The following is a 23,758-nucleotide window of genomic DNA, read 5'->3' as shown; positions in this document are numbered from 1 at the left end:
CAGCCTAACCCACACGGTTCTCCTGGCTACACCAACACGGGCTCTTACGACCCGTAGCCTCTCGGAACACACCCAGCCGGGGTGTCCGTCTCGACTCTGGGTCCCACAGTCCCGACCCACATGGGCGTCGGACCACGGGTCCCACAGTCTCGCCTCCGAGCCACACAGGGGCCCGGTCCTGACAAGGACAGCGGGACTAGGGGTCTCAGGGCACTACTTCTTCAACTCCGTCTTCAATCTTCAACTGGTTAACAACAACCACGAGTGCTCTCGCGCGTCCTCTTTTATGTCCATCCTGCAGACGTCGCTGAGAGCACCCATCCCATTTGACCAATCACTGCGCGCTGCCCACGATCCCCTTTTCTCACCTCGTGTCAGCGCGCACAATCCCCTACGCCGCGCCGCCCCGTACTCACTCACTCCCGGCGCGCGCGTCCACACCACGCCCACATGCGTGCCCAACCCCGCACCCCGCGCCGCCCCGTAATCCATCACTGTCGGCGCACGTCAACACCACCACTACATCACCCCCTACCACATAGCTCGCAGCCGACCCGGCTGCTATAAAAATGTATTACTCCCCCCCCCCTCATGTGTGCCCCGTAACACAACAACAATCACAACAACACAACAAGAACAATATGTACAATCCGGCGAGTGACAACAATAAATGTGTATGCAAAAAAAAAAAATTTCCGACTCGTGCAGCGTCCCATTCTTTCCGAGCGCCCCTTGAACGGGACATTACCCCGGCAGAGGGGGAACGCGGCGGCGAGCTCGGGTTAGAATTTTTTTTTTTTTTCTTCATGAAAAGTGTTGTGTCCTAGCACGAGTTCGCCTTGCCGGTCCGTCGTACGGCACCCGACGCGGTTGACCGTCCGGTGGTGCCGGCAGTCCAGGAAGGCACGGGCCAGGCATCGGAGATCCGCGCGTGCCGCGGGGTTCCGGTTCCCGACGGTCAACAGCCGTCAGGTCCGAGACACCTGGGGGTGGGTCAGGCAGAGACACGTGAGGATCAGCCTGCGACACATCCCTCCCCGAGTCGACGGCCACATCACACGCTCGGTCGCCACGGCACAAAGTGGGGTCACGCGGTGCCGCGAAGGGTTTCAGTCGGGAGGGGTGCACGTACCAACGGCGTTTTTCTCATTTAATCTGTATACTCTGGGGTCGTGCAACACGCACAATTTCCACCGGTCCCCTCCATTGTCTCAACAATTTAGGGGACGTAGCCAACGGTGTATGTGGACAATGCAGCCAGGCCTTATCGCCTGGTTTCCAATCGTGCGTATGCACCCTTCGTTCATGCAACCTTTCGTTCGCGATCTGCCGAGACCGCGAATTCAATCTCGCAGCCTCTCGCGCTTCAGCCAGTTTGGCGATATTAAATTTGATGTGGTCTGCCAATTTAGATTTTTCGCGTGGCTGGGAAATCCCCAGTTGGACGTCCATGGCCGGATCGGCCTCCCGCCCATACATGAGAAAAAATGGGGAAAACCCCGTCGCCGCATGAGGGGCCATTCGATAGGCCGCGAGTACCCCAGGTACCTGTAAGTCCCAATCAACCTGATCGTTGCAGACCTGTTGGCACAGCATAGAAGTAATGGTCCTGTTCAGACGTTCAACCATTCCGTCAGTCTGCGGGTGGTACGGGGAGGTACGCACTTTCTTTGTACCCAACAGGTCGCACACCTCGCGCAACAAAACACTCGAAAAATGTTTCCCTTGGTCCGTCAGCAAGCGTTCGGGGGCGCCCTTGTCCAAAACATAGCCCTGGACAAAGGCGTCCGCCACTGCCGCAGCCGACTGGTTGGCGAGTGGCCATGCCATGGGACAACGGGTGAAGTACTCTACGCCAACCAGCAGGTACTTATTACCCCTAGGTGTAGCGGGAAAAGGCCCCAAGATGTCGAGCGCAACCAGTTCGTTTGTGCGTGAAACCTGAATGGATTGCAGCGGTGGATTAGCCGCTATCGGTGGCGGTTTTCTTTGGGCGCACCCTACACATCCCTTAAGGATGTTCGCCACGTCGTTGCCCATCCCCGGCCAATAATAGTCTCGCTGGATTAGGGCAAGCGTTTTGTGAAAACCCAGATGCATGAGTCGTTCATGAGCAGCCAGAACGACCCTACCCCGCATAGCAAATGGCACAACGAGCGCGTGACACCGAGACATGTTGTCCCACTTCATCAAGAGGCCCTGTCTGCACACCCAGGAACTGACCCGCGTTTCCCCCCCTCCGGGAGCGTCAACCTTCCGACGTAGCGTGAGTAGGGAGCTGTCGGCCATTTGGAGACGGCCCCACTCGATGAGAGGCAACGCTAGTAACGAGTCCGTCCCCGTGGGAGCGTCGACCCCCGTAGTGTCAGTGGCGGCGAGCAAAACTTCCGCGGGGGCGGCGACAGAGGGTTTACACCGCGCCGATCCCAGCAGACATGCGCATTCCGTGCGCGGCGGCAATCGCGACAAGGCATCCGCATTCGAGTGGCGCAATCTCTTACGGTAAATCGTCGTGAATTGGTAGTCCTGAAGGACCTCCAACCATCGGGACAATTGGCCGGAGGGTTGCGCCACCCGCATAGCATATTGGAGAGCCGCATGGTCCGTATGAACCACAAAAGGACGGCCGTAAAGATACGGCCTGAACTGCTGTATAAAAAAAACAATCGCCAGCAATTCACGACGTGTTACGCAGTAGCGTTGTTCCGCAGGTGACAGAACTCTGCTACCGTAGGCGACCACCCGTTCGACCACCCCGACCACCCCCACGATACCCGTGTTACTGGCATCCGTGTCGAGCAGAAACGGTTGCGTGAAATCGGGGTAACACACCAAGGCGTCACGAAGGGAGCAGAACGCAGCCTCCTCTTCCGGCCCCCAGTGAAACCTCACACCCTTAGCCGTCAGAGCGTGCAGGGGCCTGGCTATGGTGGCAAATTGTTTGACAAAACGACGGTAGTAGGAGGCGAATCCTATGAAGCTGCGGACTTCAGTGACCGAGGTTGGCGTTGGCCATGAGCTGACGGAGTGCGTCTTAGCAGGGTCTGTCGAGATCCCTGAACGGCTAACGATATGGCCCAAGTACCTGACTGATTCCCGAAGCAGGTAACATTTTGCCGGTTTAAATTTAAGTTTAGCGGAACGCATCCTGAGGAACACCGCTCTCAGTCGCTGGAGGTGCTCCTCAAAAGTCCGGCTGAAAACGATGATATCAGAGGTAAATCAAACAGGTGTCCCATTGGAGTCCTGACAAAACCAATTCCATGAGCCTCTGGAACGTGGCGGGAGCGGAATGTAAGCACATGGGCAATCGGTTGAATTCAAATAGGCCTCCCGGTGTCCGGAAAGCGGTTTTTGGTTTCGATTCGTCATCGAGGGGCAATTGCCAAAATCCCGAAAGCAGATCAAGCGTCGAAAAAAACTGTGCTCCCGCCAAGGCATCCAGCGACTCATCCATCCTGGGGAGCGGATATGCGTCGGCCATTGAGATTTTGTTTAGGCGGCGGAAATCGACACAGAACCGCAAGGACCCGTCCTGTTTTTTAACAAGGACGATGGGAGCACCCCACGGACTGGAAGAGGGCGAAATGATGTCGGCCGCCAACATGTCATTAACCGCCGACTGCACATGCTCCTTCTCGGCTGGGCTGAGCCGGAAGGGATTCTGTCGAATAGGGGCCGCGTCCCCCGTCGCTATGTGGTGGCGCAACAGGTCTGTGCAGCCAATATCATACTTGTGTCTGCTAAACACGTCAGTGAATTCGAGTAACAAGCCCCTCAACGCACCCAACTGCACACTAGACAAGTTACTAGACCCAGCACACAACGAGTCCAACCACTCTGTCCCCTCCTCAATTTGAGGATGCGTATCGACCCTCGAATCCGCGTGAGCAACGAGCTGTTCCTCGACGGGTAGCGGCGCCGCGTGAGCCAGCACTGTTCCCTGTGTAATTACGGCTGGCCGCGACCCCATATTCAGGACCATAACGAACGGCTCACTGTCCGCCCGCACCATGGTCTGAGCCACCGCTAAGCCGAGGCCCCCAACAGCTCTGTTTGACGGCCCCAACAGAACTCCCTGTCCCCCCGCATCCACCCCGAGGGGTTTCCTCAATCGAAGGGGTACCAACATTTGCGATCCCGGGGGTACCCGTACAGTCTGAGTTGCCAGCGCCTGCACCGTCGCACAAACCGTGCGTATTTTCGTAGGACTCGTCAAAAATGCAACCCGCCGTCCCGATGGAAGCTCAATGCAGGCCTGATCTATGAGAATTTTGATGGGCATTTTAGCCAGAAAGTCCGTACCTAGTAAACAAGGAACTGCCAGCGATGATGATACAAAAATAGGACCCGCCAATTTGATATCGCCAATACAAATAGTCGCCCGAATCTGGCCGATGATCCCCAAGGATCCCCCGTTCGCCGCGTAAAATGGTACGTCCACCGGCAAAAGGGGTCGACATTGGACGGGAAGGATGTTATAAATAGGGTCCGAAATGATAGTGGCTGACGCACCCGTGTCCACAAGCACCCGGACCTCAACCCCGTCAATAAACCCCGTTACCACGGACGACCCGGCCGACGCAGCCACCATCCTGTGGGCCAATTCGGACCATTCGACTGCTTTCGGGCCGTGTACGAACCCCCCTCGCCGAACCGAATCCCCGGTACCCATACGCGGTCCCCCCACCGCGAAGCGGCGACCCGAGTGTGCCGTGTATGTGGACCGAGCGTGTGAGGTGCCGCGACTTGCCGGGTTTAGCTGGGACGACTTGTGGCCCTGGTCGTCGTCCGGACGTGGTCCCGTGGCACGCTGACGCGGAGCCCGGCACCCGGACGCGACGTGACCCCGAAGGCCGCAGTTGTAGCAGACGATGAGGGACGTCGTAGGTTTCGGTTGCTCCAGCTTGCGGGATGAACGTGTGGGCGAACGACCTCCCGTTCTCCACTCCCCCGGTCTTGATACGGTGAAGGCCTCCTCCCGAGCCGCAGCAGGCTGAGGCTCGGTGACCGTGGCGGCAGGTGCCGCGATCCCCGCCGATGCGCAGATGACCGTCCGCTTGCGCTTGAGGACTTCGTATGCGTGAATACTCGTGGCAATCCCCAGGGAGCAGATGTCCATTTCGTCCGCCGTATTGTTGGGGACTCCCAGGTCGTGAGCCAACGCCAGCAGCTGCTCCGTCACCATGGCGTCCTTCCCCTCCTTGTCCATGCGGGGAAAAGCTGCGTCCGCCAGGGCGAGCAGCGCCGTGCGATAGGCGAGCGTTGTTTCTCCAACCACCTTGCGCCGTTCGTAGAAATGGTGGCGACAGGTCAAGGGCGGGCCGAACACCTTAGCCATTAGATGTAGCGCGGCCTGGAGCGTTGAGCGAGACGACCTTGGGGCAGATGTGAAGGCTGCAAGCGCGTCGTCGTCGAGCGTCGCTGGCAGCGCGCGTAGGGCAGTGGTGTCGGACCACCCCGACATTTCTTGATGTGTGAGGAACCTTCGTTGGAAGGCTCCCCAGTCGCCCCCGTCCGCCTTGAACGCCGTCAGCGCGGGCAATCGTTGCTGGAAGACCCGGTCGTCGGCCTCCGAGGAATGATTTTCCCGCGCGCCGCTGTGGTTATAGAAAATGTCGGCTCCGTCTGCAGGCGCATGATGGAGAGCTCTGGCGCGCGCCGATGACGCGGGCTGCGCTGAGAGGAGATCTCCGCCCACGTGGTGTCCGCGCTTCCCGCCAACCGAAGGCGGACCCTCAAAAACGGCGCCAACTTCAAAACTTTTGGCGCGAAGCGCCTTCTGGCGGGATCCCTCCAGCCGCGCTCCCTCCTCCAACCCCGCAGCCGTCCCTCCGCCCGCTGAAACGGTGATGTCCGCCAAAATTGCAGCGGCGGCGAGCAGCAACTCCGCCAGGCGGGAGTGTGCGTCCTGTAGGCTGGTGTCGGAGGCAAGCGGAGCGTCGGCCATCGCCGCGAAGTGCTGCATTGGCGGCAACTCCTCGTCCTCTCCTTCCGAGGTTTGTGTCTCCGGTACGCCGTCGTCTTCCCGATCTCGCTCGTGGGTACGGGTAGTCTTCCTAGTATCCATTCTTTTCTTTGAAGACAGGTTTACTTCTGACGCCAGTTGTAATGTAGTAACTCGGCGGGAGACGACTTCACGGGTAGCACACTCTTTTATTTCACCAACTATAGTTACACGGGTGACTAACACCAGCTATAGTTACTCGGGTGACCAACACCCACTTAGTTACACGGGTGGCTAACACCAGCCTAACCCACACGGTTCTCCTGGCTACACCAACACGGGCTCTTACGCCCCGTAGCCTCTCGGAACACACCCAGCCGGGGTGTCCGTCTCGACTCTGGGTCCCACAGTCCCGACCCACATGGGCGTCGGACCACGGGTCCCACAGTCTCGCCTCCGAGCCACACAGGGCCCCGGTCCTGACAAGGACAGCGGGACTAGGGGTCTCAGGGCACTACTTCTTCAACTCCGTCTTCAATCTTCAACTGGTTAACAACAACCACGAGTGCTCCCGCGCGTCCTCTTTTATGTCCATTCTGCGGACGTCGCTGAGAGCACCCATCCCATTTGACCAATCACTGCGCGCTGCCCACGATCCCCTTTTCTCACCTCGTGTCAGCGCGCACAATCCCCTACGCCGCGCCGCCCCGTACTCACTCACTCCCGGCGCGCGCGTCCACACCACGCCCACATGCGTGCCCAACCCCGCACCCCGCGCCGCCCCATAATCCATCACTGTCGGCGCACGTCAACACCACCACTACATATACAAAGTGAATATCCCAAGTATAAATTTAAGCGTTGGCAATTGGAACTACTTATGGGCGGCAGTGTATAAACCAGTAGTGCCACACTTGTCTGTTCCTCACAGCAAGCACCTGGGTGGGGGGTTCCATTCCCAACTTGGGCACCTCTCCGTGTGTGGAGTTTGTATATTCTCTCTCGATACCCTTCGGGTTCTCCGGTTTATTCACATAAACCAAAGCGCACACAATGTAATCGGGAGAGTAATTCCTTGCTTAACGGTGATATCAGTTTGTTTTTTGCGGTTAACGTTTCACTTCCCATAGGATCTGTGGTTTCGACTAACGTTAACATTGTTGACTAACGGTAACATTTTTCGATTTAAAGCTTTCGTGACTGCAGGGATTCATCTTCTTGGTTCTTTCGGTAAAGTCACGTAGAAGGGAAGTAATAAAATAATAAAAACAAAACATAATAAAACAATTCTCACGACGTTTCGGCCACAACGCAAGCAGCCGTCCTCAGGCGAAGAATGAAGCACCTCCAAGCTTGGAGCGTATATTTAAGCTGGGTTAGAGGGGGGGAGGTGGGAAGAAGAGCGCCTAAACAAAATAATTTGCATATCAAGAGGAATTCAGCATATGGAAAATGCGTAGGAGGTGGGCGGGGGGGGTTCCAAATCAATACTATGCCCGTGCATTATGCAGGATTAGCAGCATCAAAGGGGGGGGGGGGGGAGGGGGGTAGCATTAACAAAGGAAAGGAATGTTAATAGTATGTAGCTGCAGTTACTAAACAACCACGTAAAAAACTAAAGTATAAACTGCATAACAAACTAAAGTATAAACTACATAGCATCATCAGTATACTTACTATACTCTACAATAAGCTGAGTTACTAACAGTAAGTAATACATAAAAAAATTCTACGTTGTAAAAAATTATATAATATGCTTCCATCTAAACTGTATTCTCTTACATCACACGCGTCTATACCGTACTATATACTGCCATAAGCAAACCCAACATTAAATTACATACTGTATTGCTATAAACCACCCTATACCTTATACATTTTAATATAACACTATGTATTATTCTACCCACCCTAATGTGTATCGAAATGGTTTATTACGTCCTTCCAGTGATTGCTAAGCCAGAATCCATCTTCTCGGTTAAAATTGTCTCTGTGTTTGTATATGTGGATCGCCTCATGAACGAATCTCTCATGATAGCCAGATGGCCTGCAGAGAACCTCTGTCTTGGAGAAGTCAATGTCATGTGAGCCCACTGAGTTGTAACAGTGATCTGCCACGGCTGAGGTGTTTGTCCTACAGTGTTTCAGGTCAGCTTTATGTTCACGGATGCGGTCTGAGACATGTCGTTTGGTTTCCCCAATGTAACTGCTACCACAGAGGCAACTTAGTTTGTAGACACCAGGGTACTGTATGTCTGGAACCACAACTTTTACAGACGGTACCAGATCACGGATTTTATGTACTGTGTTGAATCGGACCTGGATCTTGTGTTTAATCAGGATTTTGGAGATCTTTTTTGTGACCCCAGCAATGTAGGGTAAGGTGATGGTCTTGAAAGGCTCCTCAACAGGATCCTTCTTGATGGTTGGAGTGATGGCTTTGCGGATTGTGTAGTCGGAGTAACCATTAGCCTTAAGAGCTTGGCGTACGTGTTTGAGTTCACTGGAAATGTGTTCATGGTCGGAGATGCATTGGGCTCTATGATATAGAGTCTTGATGAGGGAATTCTTCTGGGATGGATGGTGGTGGGAATCCGGTTTTAGATAAGCATCCGTGTGGGTGGCTTTCCTGTAGACAGAGTGGCTCATTGAACCATCAGGTCTCCTTTTGATTAGGACATCCAAAAAGGGTAGCTTGCCATCATTTTCGACTTCCATGGTGAATCTGATGGCTGGGTGTATGGAATTGATGTGGTCGAGAAATTGGTTTAGAGCAGGCCGGCCATGTGGCCAGATGACAAAAGTGTCGTCTACGTACCTGCTTATCTAAAACCGGATTCCCACCACCATCCATCCCAGAAGAATTCCCTCATCAAGACTCTATATCATAGAGCCCAATGCATCTCCGACCATGAACACATTTCCAGTGAACTCAAACACGTACGCCAAGCTCTTAAGGCTAATGGTTACTCCGACTACACAATCCGCAAAGCCATCACTCCAACCATCAAGAAGGATCCTGTTGAGGAGCCTTTCAAGACCATCACCTTACCCTACATTGCTGGGGTCACAAAAAAGATCTCCAAAATCCTGATTAAACACAAGATCCAGGTCCGATTCAACACAGTACATAAAATCCGTGATCTGGTACCGTCTGTAAAAGATGTGGTTCCAGACATACAGTACCCTGGTGTCTACAAACTAAGTTGCCTCTGTGGTAGCAGTTACATTGGGGAAACCAAACGACATGTCTCAGACCGCATCCGTGAACATAAAGCTGACCTGAAACACTGTAGGACAAACACCTCAGCCGTGGCAGATCACTGTTACAACTCAGTGGGCTCACATGACATTGACTTCTCCAAGACAGAGGTTCTCTGCAAGCCATCTGGCTATCATGAGAGATTCGTTCATGAGGCGATCCACATATACAAACACAGAGACAATTTTAACCGAGAAGATGGATTCTGGCTTAGCAATCACTGGAAGGACGTAATAAACCATTTCGATACACATTAGGGTGGGTAGAATAATACATAGTGTTATATTAAAATGTATAAGGTATAGGGTGGTTTATAGCAATACAGTATGTAATTTAATGTTGGGTTTGCCTATGGCAGTATATAGTACGGTATAGACGCATGTGATGTAAGAGAATACAGTTTAGATGGAAGCATATTATATAATTTTTTACAACGTAGAATTTTTTTATGTATTACTTACTGTTAGTAACTCAGCTTATTGTAGAGTATAGTAAGTATACTGATGATGCTATGTAGTTTATACTTTAGTTTGTTATGCAGTTTATACTTTAGTTTTTTACGTGGTTGTTTAGTAACTGCAGCTACATACTATTAACATTCCTTTCCTTTGTTAATGCTACCCCCCTCCCCCCCCCCCTTTGATGCTGCTAATCCTGCATAATGCACGGGCATAGTATTGATTTGGAACCCCCCCCGCCCACCTCCTACGCATTTTCCATATGCTGAATTCCTCTTGATATGCAAATTATTTTGTTTAGGCGCTCTTCTTCCCACCTCCCCCCCTCTAACCCAGCTTAAATATACGCTCCAAGCTTGGAGGTGCTTCATTCTTCGCCTGAGGACGGCTGCTTGCGTTGTGGCCGAAACGTCGTGAGAATTGTTTTATTATGTTTTATTTTTATTATTTTATTACTTCCCTTCTACGTGACTTTACCGAAAGAACCAAGAAGATAACGGTAACATGTTTATCTTATGCACACAGGTGCCAATTTCGGCCAATCCGAGTGCTCGTAAGTGGGCTGAGCCATGTCCTCAGCCAATCAGTGACGTCCATTTATGAGCCGTTTAAACGTTGATTGGCTTTATTTTCTTTTAACATGTCATTCCTATATTTAATTAACAGTTATCTTGGTTCAATCTTGATTTGAAGCTTTCGTGACTGCAGAAATCCATACTCTTTGGTTCTTTCAGTAAAGTCACGTAGGTAGAAAAAAATAAAAAAACATATCACGACGTTTCGATCGCAACACAAGCGGTCGTCCTCAGGCGGAAAAAATAATCCAGCAGTGCAACTGCTGAACCAGGAAGAAACACAGCGAGAGAGCTGTTACAACAAGACGGGCAAGACTACCTCAGCAGTACTTAACTCAGCTCACTTCGTCTTTCTAATCAAGGGCATTTCACTGTCCCCAAATGATTTGCTCGTCAGCTTTGATGTAGTCTCCCTGTTCACCAAGGTTCCTGTACCTGACACCTTAGCAATAATTGAAGACTTGGCCCAACATGGACTGAATCCTGAAGTACCAACTTTGGTTAGGCACTGCCTTACCAACACTTCACCTGGAATGGTACTTTCTACAAACAAAATGAAGGTACCCCCATGGGTTCCCCCTTATCACCAGTGACAGCGAATGTTTTCATGGAGAAATTTGAAACAAATGCCATCCAGACATCCACCCTACGTCCTTCCTTGTGGAAGAGATACGTAGATGACACTTCCGTCAGTTGGCCACATGGTCTGCCAGCTTTGAACCAATTTCTCAACCACATCAATTCCATACACCCATCCATCAAATTCACCATGGAAGTGGAGAAGGATGGTAAGCTACCATTTCTGGATGTTTTGTTTGACACTGTCTACAGGAAAGCCACCCACACAGATTCCTATCTGAAACCTGATCCCCACCACCATCCGGCCCATCAAAACGTTACACCATAGGGCCCACTGCATTTCCGACCAATGAACTGGAACACATCTGTAATGCGGGCGTAAACGACCTCCCGGAAGTGACGTCATGGGGGGAGGAGTTACGTCACGTGGGGGAGAGGGTAAGGGTCTATAAGGGGGGTAACCGGAAGCAGTCGGGAGTGATCGGGGACTGGGAAAGTGAGAGGCCACGTAGGGCGAAGGGTGAGGAGAGAGTGGCGAGGTCGCCACACACCCGAGCCACGAGGATCGGCACCGTCGGCCAACGGTGACCGACTCCGGGGCAGGAGGAGCAGCGAGGAGGCTGCAGAGAGCAGCGGGTCTGCAAGGGAGGAGTCGGGCAGCAGGGGTCTGCACGACGTGACAGCAGCGGGGCTGCTAGGAGGGAGTTGGGCTACGTGAGCGACAGCAGCCTGGGGCTGCAGAGTGGAGAGTATATAGGGGAGTACCGTGAGGGAAAAGAGATCGAACCCAAATAAAGGACACAGGACAGAGAGAAGCGTCCGAGTCTTTTATTACACTGGTGTCAGAAGTGTAACGGTATGGCTAAACAACTGAGAAAAAAGAATATTCCGTCTCTGGCATCGGCTTCATCTTCCGACGACGATGACCTTCCTCCTGCGGTGGACCCGACTCAGGCAGAGGAGGAGATCCGTGCTGGAACGAGTGCGGGTCCAGGGGTCCAAGATGTCGCCGCGTCGGCGGACCAGTCTGCACCAAAGGACGCGGATTTAAGATGGAGTCAGATGGCGGAGCAACTTGAAACTCTCAAGAACGTGCTTGCGCAGTTGTGTGAGCTCGTTACGCCGAGGACGGCGTCGGAAGGCGATGTTGGTGGTCCGCAGGAGTCCGGGTTGTCTTCAATGTCGACGCCATCAGCCACGCGGCACGAAGACGCCATCTTGGGCGTGGCGCACGACGAAAGGCGGGAAGCCGCCATTTTGGGCCCTCCGCGACGGAAGGCCGCCATCTTGTCGACACCACGCTGCGACGCCATGTTGAACATGCCACCGGAAGAGTCAGCGGCTGGAGGGAACGCGCCAAGGCGTCGCAGTCGTCACCTAACGACTGTCAAGGAATTCTCCATCGGGGGCGATTGGAGTGCGTTCGCCTGCAGATTTTTGGCAGCGGTACGCTCGGCGAGGTGGACTGACGCCGAGGCATTAGAAGTTCTTCCGACTCTCCTTGATGACGAGTCCGTTAGATTCTTTCGCTCTATAAAAGCCGCGAAGAAGAAAACATTGCATGGTGTGTTCGACGAGATGGCAGACGCTTACGAGCCGCCGGATGATGCTCATCGCCGGTTTGTGCAACGACAACGCGCACCCGAGGAGTCTCCGGTGGCGTATAGGGGCGCGGTACTGGAGCTGGCAATGGCCGCATACCCGGAGATGGAGCCTGACCTGTTGGAACCTCTCATCCTGGGGAAGATGTTGGAGTTGTCCCGGGATCTCGGCATTCCCATGCCGGTGTGCGGTCACGAGAAGCCCACATCCCGGGCTGCGGCTAAGTGTCTGGACGCCCAGTTCAACCTGCGCCGGTGGAAGCAAGTTACGGCGTGGACGGGTGGGCCCATCGTCGAAGGGGGAGCCGTGGGTTGGGACCCCAAGAAAGCAGTTTATGTGCCGGACGACAGGAGCCCGCAGGAGCTGTCGGCTGCCGCTGCTCCGTGGCCGGAGCCGCGGGCTGCGCCGCCGACACGGCCGCGTCGGGACGGGGCGCCCGCAGCAAGGCGCAACAACATCGACTGCTTCCGCTGCGGGCGTAAGGGCCATTATGCCAGGGACTGCTGGGCCCGCGTCCCGGGTCCGCCCCAGCAGGAGGCCCCGACAGCGGCCGCTCCAAGGAAGGATTCGCCAGCACAGGCAAGTCGGTGCGCACCAGACACCCGGCAAGGCTTGACACCTCACTCATCACCGTTGTCATGCGATCCGGGTGTTTTTAATAACGGGAGACCATTGACTGTGCCTTGTCGTTCGGTAACGCAGTGGCGTAAGTTGGCTCAGCGGGTCGTCGCGGCCGCTACCGGTTCGTCCACCGTACCTGGGTCGATACAAGGGGTGGACGTACGGATTTTGGTAGACTCCGGAGCGTCCGCGACCATTATTTCAGATGTAATATCCATCTCTTGAACATCCCACCAGAGGCCGTGAGTCCGGCTTACGCTTCCTGCGTCGCCGCGAACGGGGGTAGCATGGGCATTGTGGGCCAGGTGTATGCTACAATCGCTATCGGGGGAGTGTCGGCCTCGGGAATTGTGTTCATTTCGAGGTCTCTTGCGGTTCTTTGTTTATTAGGGACCGATTTTCTGGCCAAAATGCCCATTCTAATTAGAATTAATGAGAACTGCATTCAATTACCGGAAGGCCGTAAAATTGCCTTTTTGCCGTCGCCCTGGGGGCGACCTGCTCCTGTCGCCCAGGTGCAGGCGTTGTCCGAAGTGTCTGTTGATATTCCACCTGGCTCACAGATTCTCATTCCTTTGCGTTATCGGAAGCCTGTACCTGCTCGTCAAGGAGCGATTGGGGTTTTGTTGTCACCGTCCGCCACCATCACGGGTGGATCGGCGCTGGTTGGTGCACAAACTATTGTTCGGCCAGACCAGCAGCCGTTTTTGCAGGTGCTTAACGCGAGTGCCGAAAGCGTGTGTGTGCCGGCGGGTACCGTTGTGGCACATGCCACTACTGCGTTTACAGCTCATGATGATCTGTCCGGCCGGGGGTTTGTTGGAGGTGTTTCGGGCCCCGGAGCTGTAGATGACCGCTGGATTGCTGAATTGTGTGGGGAGAATTCAGCTCTTTCCGGGGAACAACGTTGTGCGATTCGTAAATTGTTATCGAGCTATTCTGATGTGTTTAGCTCCAATGATTTGGACTTAGGACGCACCTCGTTGCTTTACCATCATATTGACACAGGGGACGCTGCCCCTATTCGGTTGAACTCGCATCAGATGAGTCCGGCTGAGCGAGAGCATGTTCGAGGGGCAGTGGATGACATGGTGGCTGCGGACATAATATCTCCGTCTAACAGCCCATGGGGCGCACCTGTTGTTTTGGTCAAGAAAAAAGATGGCAAATTGCGATTTTGTGTAGACTTTCGTAAATTAAATAAGGTGTCGGTGGCAGATGCGTATCCCCTGCCGCGTATGGACGACTCTCTCGATGCCTTGTCGGGGGCGAAGTTCTTTTCAACGCTAGATCTCTCTTCGGGCTTCTGGCAGCTTCCCCTCGACGAGTCCTCGCGAGAAAAGACTGCTTTCCGTACGCCGCAGGGGTTATTTCAATTTAACTGTCTTCCGATGGGGCTGAATGCGGCCCCTGCCACTTTTCAGAGGTTGATGGAGTTGGTATTAACGGGGTTGCAGTGGGAGACATGTCTTATATATTTGGACGATATTATCGTTTTCAGCCGCACATTTGACGAGCATTTATCGCGGTTGGAGGCCGTCTTCACCAGGATGCGTTCTGCTAATTTGAAATTTAAGCCCAAGAAATGTCACCTGCTGCAACACTCCGTGCGTTATTTGGGGCACATCGTCAGTGCGGATGGGGTGGCCACAGATCCGGACAAAACTGCGTGCGTCCGTGACTGGCCAACCCCTGCCACGGTGGGGGATGTGCGTCGGTTTTTGGGGTTCGCCTCATATTATCGGAGGTTTGTTCCAAATTTTGCTACGATCGCGAGGCCTTTGCATCTCCTGACAGGTAAAGGACACAAATTTGCTTGGGGACCGCCAGAGGAGGCGGCGTTTCGAGGCCTACGCGATCTATTGGCTACGGCACCGACGTTGGATTATCCGGATTTTGCGCATCCCTTCATTCTGGATACGGACGCGAGTGACACAGGCATTGGGGCGGTGTTATCTCAGTCCAAAGGTGGTGTAGAACGCGTGGTCGCGTATGGTAGCTGGGTTTTGTCTCCCGCTGAAACCCGCTACTGTGTCACTCGCAGGGAACTTTTGGCTATTGTTTTTTTTCTCCGCCAATTTCGACCGTATCTGTACGGTCGTTCGTTTATTGTTCGCACAAATCATGCGGCCTTGCAGTATGCTCTTAAAATGGACCAACCATCCGGCCAGCTGGCGCGATGGTTGGACACGCTGCAAGAATTTTCCTTCCAAATTCACCATCGGAAGGGAGTGCGTCACGCTAATGCGGACGCACTTTCCAGGCTGCCGCAGCGATCCCCTTGCGCGTGTGCGTCGGGGACGCATAGGTGTGGCCCGATTCAGCACCCCCCTCCGCCTGTCGCGCTGGCAGTCGAAGTGCCGGAAGCTCCGCTTGAGCCGGGGCCGACTGATGCGGGGTCGGCTGATGGGGGACCGGCTGATGGCATTCTACATCTCCCGAGGTCTGTGTGGATTCGGGAACAGATGTTGGATGATTCCTTGGTAACGTTACGTAAGCGGCCTGTGAAGGGAAGTGGGCGACTCTGTGCGGGAGGCGTGCCGGAAACCGCTCTCCGTGATGGCTTGCTGATGTGGAGGGAAGGGATGCAGGAACGCTGGCGTCTGGTTGTACCGGCATTATTGCGGTACGAATTGATTAGGACTCTGCATTGTGACACGCTTTTACATCTGGGGGTGCAGAAGACGCTATTGACGCTGCAGCGAGACTACTATTGGTACGGCATGACGACGGATGTCGTCGGGCACGTTCGCGCGTGTCCCGATTGTGCCCGCCGTAAGCCACCTAAACATCCATATGTGCCGCCGATACAATCCATCCAGGTGTCTCGAGTTAATGAGTTGGTGGCGTTAGATATTTTGGGACCCTTTCCGCCATCCGCTAGGGGAAATAAATATTTGCTGGTCGGGGTGGAGTACCTCTCCCGCTGGCCGATGGCCTGGCCTTTGCCTGACCAGTCAGCGGCGTCTATCACAGACGCCTTTCTTTTTGGGTATGTTATGGACAAAGGGGCGCCGGAGAGGCTCCTTACAGACCAAGGCCGGAATTTTTCCTCGAAATTGTTGGGGGAGGTGTGTGCGGCGCTGGGTACAAAAAAAATACGGACATCTCCCTACCACCCACAAACGGATGGTATGGTGGAACGGCTTAATCGGACCCTGTCCGCCATGTTGTGCCATACGGTTAGTGAAAAACAATCGGATTGGGATTTGCATATCCCTGGGGTGCTTTCAGCGTACCGGATGACGCCGCATGCGGCTACAGGATATTCGCCGTTTTTTCTAATGTACGGTCGTGAAAACGTACCGCCGATTAATGAACAGTTGGGAACCGAGGCGAGGGGATCTGTCAAGCCTCTTCCTGATTATATTCAGGACACCGTTCGCCGAGTCACTGAGGCGCGGGTGGAGGCTCGCATGGCTACGGCCAAAGCCCAGGCTCGGAACGAGCGGTGTGCGCGACGTTCAAAAGGGGAATGCCCTTGGAAAACGGGGGACCTGGCCTGGCTCCATTGTCCACAGGTGCGGCCAGGTACCTCTCCTCCTAAATTACATAAGCCATGGCAAGGGCCGGTTCGCCTCATCGAGGTTCCCAACCCACAGTCGGCGCGTGTTCGGTTTGGTTCTCGAGGGGCCACGTATGAAACCATACGTGGCCCCTCGACCGGATGCGTCATCTCCTGAGGTTGCCTTGCCGGGGTCTGTTGCTGCCGACTCGCCCTTGCCTGTGCCTGCTGACTTTGCTAGAGCGCCTGTCGTGCCTTTCACAGACGAGCCGCCCGTGACGCGGCAGGGGAAAGAAGACCCAGCTCGGGGTGCGCCTACCACGGCTGCGGAACCTTTGAGGCCCGCAGCCCTTCCAACCCCGCCGCGGACACGATCGCGGGACGCCTCTGATGCTGCGGCTTCGAAAATAGGGGACCGGGACGTTGCCAGGCCTCCAATAGTGACAGACGAACTTCAGCCTGTCGCTCTTAAAACCCTGCCACGTTCCCGCTCGGCGGGAGGGCCACCGACCGTCCGGGACGGCCCGGCGACCCGCACCCGCTCGAAATCCCTCACATTTCGTAAATTATTGTGTTGTGTTCTTGTTCTTTCGGTATATTATCGTGTGTTCTGTGTCCTTTTTCGTATTCGGTCGTGTTCGCTCGCATTGCTTATTGGAGTTGTGTTCAGCCGAGGTCAGCTGGATTTTCTCTACGGGGGAGGGTGGTGTAATGCGGGCGTAAACGACCTCCCGGAAGTGACGTCATGGGGGGAGGAGTTACGTCACGTGGGGGAGAGGGTAAGGGTCTATATGGGGGGTAACCGGAAGCAGTCGGGAGTGATCGGGGACTGGGAAAGTGAGAGGCCACGCAGGGCGAAGGGTGAGGAGAGAGTGGCGAGGTCGCCACACACCCGAGCCACGAGGATCGGCACCGTCGGCCAACGGTGACCGACTCCGGGGCAGGAGGTGCAGCGAGGAGGCTGCAGAGAGCAGCGGGTCTGCAAGGGAGGAGTCGGGCAGCAGGGGTCTGCACGACGTGACAGCAGCGGGGCTGCTAGGAGGGAGTTGGGCTACGTGAGCGACAGCAGCCTGGGGCTGCAGAGTGGAGAGTATATAGGGGAGTACCGTGAGGGAAAAGAGATTGAACCCAAATAAAGGACACAGGACAGAGAGAAGCGTCCGAGTCTTTTATTACACATCCACCAGACCCTCGAGATGAATGGGTACTCGGACCGCATTATTTTCAAAGCTATTTCTCCAACCATGGAGAAACAATCCCCTGAGAAGCCAATGAAAACCATCACTTTACCATACATAGTAGGTGTTACCAAAAAGATTTCCAAAATCTTAAACAAACACAAGATCCATGTCCGATTCAATACAGTACACAAAATCCGTGATCTAACCCCATCTGTGAAGGATGTCATTCCTGACATGCAATATCCTGGAGTCTACAAACTGAGTTGTACCTGCAGTAGTAGTTACATTGGGGAAACGAAACGACATGTCTCGGACCGTGTTCGCGAACACAAAGCAGATCTGAAACACGCCAGAACCAATACCTCTGCCGTGGCTCACCATTGTTATAACGCTGTGGGCTCGCATGATAATCTTTTCCGAGACCAAGGTACTCTGCAAATCTTCGGGCTACTATCAAGGGTTTGTTCATGAAGCCATCCAGATATATAAACATAGACTCAAATTCAACCGAAAAAATGGATACAGATCGAGCAATCATTGGAAGGATGTTATTAACCAGGTAAAACCTTAACTGTTGTGATTGTTTCCATCATACCTGCCGGTTACTAGTCTATTTTTCCGAGTCTCTTCCCCCCCCCTTCCCCAGCTTTCCACTTCTAGCCCCGCCTACTTCCCCCCCCAGCCTCACTTCTTCTCCCCCTAGCGCTCACGCAGCTCACCTCCTTCCCCTACCCCCCCCCCCTCTCTCCCCTCTTGCTATATAACCTCTTGCCACGCCCACTTCAGTATTTTTTCTTGCTGTGGTGTTCCCACCTGATGAGGCTTGCTTGTGTTGCGATTTGTTTTATTTCATATTATTTTATTTCTACCTATGTGACTTTACCGAAAGAACCAAAGAGTATGGATTCCTGCAACCATGAAAGCTTCAAATCAAGTCTTGACACTACTAAGCGAGGCTGTTTATCTTACCTATAAACTTCGTTTTTAGTCTGTCTGTCTGTGTGTCTGTCTGTGTATGGACGAAACTTGCGAAGGATTTGGCTCGCAAACCGTGGGGTTTACGTTTTAAAAAGTACCCAGGTACCACGCCATAAGCCCCGTGGTGAGCCAGCGCTTTTCCGATTTTGCGTCCGTCAACTTAAAAATAGTTTAATGAAGCATTTAGCACAATTTATTACTTATTTATTTCCTTACGCCGCTGAGCTCGCTCCAAAGCACGCATTTGCGCATGCACGACAAAGCCGTGGTTGCCCCTAGCAACGCACAAGCGGGATCGGTGGAATTGGGGAAAAATTCTCATTCGCGTTAAAAATGCTATAAAAATACACAAAACGCTGAGGTAAATTCTTCAAAGTGTGATGTCCTCTTCTCCCCCAACCACCCCAATGTGTGCAGTTACTGCAATAGAGTCGGTAGATGTTACTACTATAGGTCGTAGATACTACTGCAGAGCAGGCGGGGGGATCATGGGTGGGGGGGGGGGGGTAGCAGCCCAGCCCCAGCCTGCCAAGGTGCCACCTCGGCAGGCTGGGCAATCTAAGCGAGGCCGGGAGTTCTGCACAGGACTAGGCCTCACCATCACTCTGTGAAGTTAGTACTTTTTGGTTCTTTCGGTAAAGTCATGTAGAAAGAAAATAAATTAAATAATAGAATACGATGTTTCGATTGCAACACAAGCAATCATCATCAGGTACGAATTAATGAGAAAAATCAAAACTAGTAAACTTAGAAATATAATGCAATACAACACAGAGTCGGCTAACATAACAGTCAACACCCTACCTGGTTGATTACATTCTTACAAAGAGTGCTAAATTTGAGAGAGAGACGAACCACAGTCACGGAGACACAGACAGGGTGAGTACTGGCAGTCTATAATGTAGACTGTAGCCTGGATTTTAAGCTTGGTGAGCGTATTGGCAGTCTATAATGTACACTGTAGCCAGGTTCTTAACCTGAGTGAGCATACTGACAGTCTATAATGTAGACTTATTCTTGGGTTCTTAATAACCATTGATAGTCTACATTATAGACTGCCAGTGCACTCACCAAACTTAAAAACCAGGCTAAAGTCTACGTTATAGACTGCCAGTACATTCCGATTAAAAACCAGGCTACAGTCTACATGAATGGATATTTGTTTATTATCTTATTATTTTTATTCACTTTTTAAAATTATTTTTCTATCTACGTGACTTTACCGAAAGAACTAAAGATTATTATTATATAGTTAGTATAGCTACTACTACAGCCAGTACACACTGCTATACAGTTAGTATAGCTACTACTAGAGCCAGTACACACTGCAAAAGAGTTAGCATAGCTACTACTACAGCCAGTACATACTCCTGTAGTGATAGTAGCTACTACTACAGCCAGTACATTCTGCTGTCGTGATAATAGCTACTACTACAACCAGTACATACTACTGTCGTGATAGTAGCTACTACTACAGCCAGTACATACTGCTGTAGTGATAGTAGCTACTACTACAGCCAGTACATACTGTGGTGATAATAGCTACTACTACAGCCAGTATATACTACTGTGGTGATAGTAGCTACTGCTATAGAGTCAACTTCTTCTTCTTATTCGTCCATCAAAGTTGATGACCATGGCACGTTTGTCATTTTGTTGTGTTTTGATGAGTGCGCAGATGGCTGAACAAGCCAATCCGAGCCCGGAATTCTCTGTGGCACACTGGACAGGTCAAGGAGGATGTAGAGCTCTGAAGTGCAGCCACAAGTCCTTCCTTGGTAGATTTGAGCTGCTGCCTCTTCAAGATAGCACCGGAGCTTCTCCTACTCTCACAGAGGACTGCACCGTCCTGTACTTTTCTTCTCCAGGCAGGTCGGTCCTGTGCTAGTGATTCCCAGCTTTTCAGGTCGAATCCAAAGCTCTTCAAGGAAGCTTTAAGGGTGTCCTTGTAGCGCTTTTTGGGGCCACCTTGTGCTCGCTTGCCATTCTTCAGCTCGCCAAAGAAGACTTGTTTTGGAAGTCTGGCGTAGGGCATTCTGGTTACGTGGCCAGTCCATCTAAGCTGTTCCTTCGCAAGCAAGGTGTAGATGCTGGGGATATTTGCCTTGCTGATGACTTCCGTGTCAGGGATTCTGTCTTGCCACTTGATCCTCAGCAGTTTCCTCAGACAGCTCAAGTGGAGATGATTAAATTTCTTGGCATGGCGCTGGTAAACTGTCCAGGCTTCGCACCCATACAGAAGAGTTGGTAAGACAACAGCCCGGTAGACCTTCAGTTTTGTCTCCTGCTTGATGCCAGTCCTTTCCCATACCAAGTCACGTAGACGTCCAAAGGCTGCACGCACTGGCCTTGACAATCCTGATGTTAACTTCATCATCTATGTGCACAGCGCGAGACAGTGTACTACCAAGGTAAATAAACTTGTCAACGGCTGAAAGCTTTTGCCCATTCACAAAGATGGTTGGCTCAGTGTAGGGTTTCCCAGGAGCAGGTTGGTATAGGACTTCAATCTTCTTTGTGCTGATTGTTAGGCCGAAGTTGTTGCAAGCTGAGAAGAGGTGGTCCATACTGTCCTGTAGATCTTTATTTGAGCCAGCAGCCAGAGCACAGTCATCAGCAAACAAAAGTTCTCGAACAGTGACTTCCTCCACTCTAGTTTTGGCTTGCATCCTCCGCAGATTGAATAGCCCACCATCAAAACGGTAGATGAAGTTAATCCCAGTGTTGTGGTTCTGGAATGAGTCTTGCAGCATGGCAGAAAACACCATGCTGAAGAGCGTTGGCACTAAAACGCAGCCTTGCTTCACCCCGTTTGTGATTGGGAACGGATCAGAGAGTTCTTGCTGGTCTCTGACGCTGGCCATCATGCCATCATGGAGATTGCGCACGATGCCAATGAACTTGTCTGGACACCCGTACTTGGCCATGATTTTCCATAGGCCCTCCCGGCTGACTGTGTCGAATGCTTTTGTTAGATCAACGAAAGCCATATATAGATCAACATTTTGTTCTTGGCATTTAGCTACTACTACAGCCAGTACATACTGCTGTAGTGATAGCTACTACTACAGCAAGTACATAGTACTGTAGTGATAGTAGCTGCTACTACTACAGGCAGTACAAACTACTGTCGTGACAATAGCTACTACTACAGCCAGTACATACTACTGTAGACATAGTAGATACTACTAGTCAGTACATACTACTTTAGTGATGGTAGATACTGCTATCGAGTCGGTAGATACTACTATAGTTAGTAGATATTACTATAGTCAGTATATACTACTGTCGAGTTAGTAGCTACTGCTATAGAGTCAATATACACTATTATAGAGTCAGTAGATACTACTGCAGTCAGTAGAAACTACTGTAGAGTCACTAGATACGACTATAGAGTAATGTAGTTACGACTATAGAGTCGGTACATACTACTGTAAAGTCGGGAGATACTATTGCAGTCGGTAGAGTCTACTGCAGAGAAAGCAGATAGTAGTTATTACTGTAGTGGGTTAGTATGGAGACGGAGTCTTCTTTGGAGGCAACAAGTATTTATTTAATGATACACAGAGAAGGTCCCTAACACAAAAGGGTAATGGCCCCTTCTACCCACAACCTAAGGAGGTACAGCCTCCGGGCTAATGTGCCCTAATCACTGGGACTAACCACTCTTAGCCCTCCGGCTAACGGGACCTAAGGGAGACTGACCCGACCCAGCGAAGGTCCTCGGGTCTCAACCGCTGGCCCACACAGACCCGGCCCTGAGAAGGACGTCGGGTCCGGGGATCCTCAGGGTCCTAGCCTACTGACCACTGGCCTCACTGAGCCCCGGCCCTTATAAGGACGGCGGGGCTTGGGGTCCAGGGTCCTATCTTCAGGTGGACTTCTGAGTCTTCGGCTTGAGGTGGACTGACTCGAGGCGCTCTGGGGTCAGGCTTTTATGGGGCTCCCAGAGTCACTCTGCCCCTGGCCATGCCCATCATCTGGAACCTTCTGGCGGGACCTAGATTGTTGCACAATCCCCCAGCCCCCCCACTGGGGGCCTGAGGTGTTCCCCTCTGGTTCCCAACCGTCCCCCCAGGTTGTCTGACCCACAAGTCCTGCTTAGTACAGACCGGACCTGCTATTGCCCCCTGTTGGCCCCTGACTGGAAGTAAATGCTCAACCGTAGTGGTGGTGGCGTATTACACCCAACAATTACCCACCACACTACTATAGTCAGTGGATATTACTATAGAGTCAATATATATCACTATAGATTCAGTAATACTACTATAGACAGGAGATACCACTACGGTCAGTAAATACTACTATATAATCATTAGATACTCCTGTATAGTTAGAAGATACTACTACTGTCAGTAGATACTACTACGGTCAGTAAATACTACTATAGTCAGAAGATAATAGTACAGTCAGTCGATACTACTACTGCCAGTAGATACCACTACGTTCAGTAAATACTGCTACAGTCAGTAGATACTACTACAGTCAGTAGATACTACTACGTTCAGTAGATACTACGGACTACAGTCAGTTTAACATGTAGGCTTTCGCGACCAATATTATTCATAATAAACGTTTTTGGGTTAGATCGCGTTATTTATAAATGTGTCGTAAATAACGCGATCGAACCCAAAAACGTTAATTATGAATGACTACAGTCAGTAGATACTACTGTAGAGCCAAGTATTACTACTATAAAGTCGGCAGATACTACCATAGAGTGAGCAAATACTACTATAGTCAGCAGATACTACTATAGTCACTAGATACGACTCACTATTGTATGTTGATATATATGCCTATGTGGGGGTAAAAATATCAACTATTTATCCACCACTTTCTATTACTTTTGGATTCAGGACTTCAAGCCTCTTAATTTTGTTGATGGACAAATGGACAAACAGAACACCGGGCTTTCACAATAGCTTAGTACTTGTGTATGTATATATTAAGTTTATAAGAGAAATTTTGAAATATATTTTTCTTCCTGGCAAAACCGGGCACTTCCCGCTAGTGAATATAAAATGCAATAATCATAATAATAATG

General features: G+C 51.8%; 1 protein-coding gene across 1 annotated transcript in view; it reads right to left on the bottom strand.

The window, feature by feature from the left end:
* Nucleotides 1–23,758, bottom strand: part of LOC144734002 (uncharacterized) — a 138,568-nt gene that overhangs the window by 20,903 nt on the left and 93,907 nt on the right. The window lies entirely within an intron of this gene.

Source organism: Lampetra planeri, chromosome 49, assembly GCF_965212315.1.
Source record: "Lampetra planeri chromosome 49, kcLamPlan1.2.h2, whole genome shotgun sequence".
Lineage (NCBI taxonomy): Eukaryota > Metazoa > Chordata > Hyperoartia > Petromyzontiformes > Petromyzontidae > Lampetra > Lampetra planeri.
Note: the sequence above shows the minus strand (reverse complement) of the source record. Positions and strands in the feature narration are given on the sequence as shown.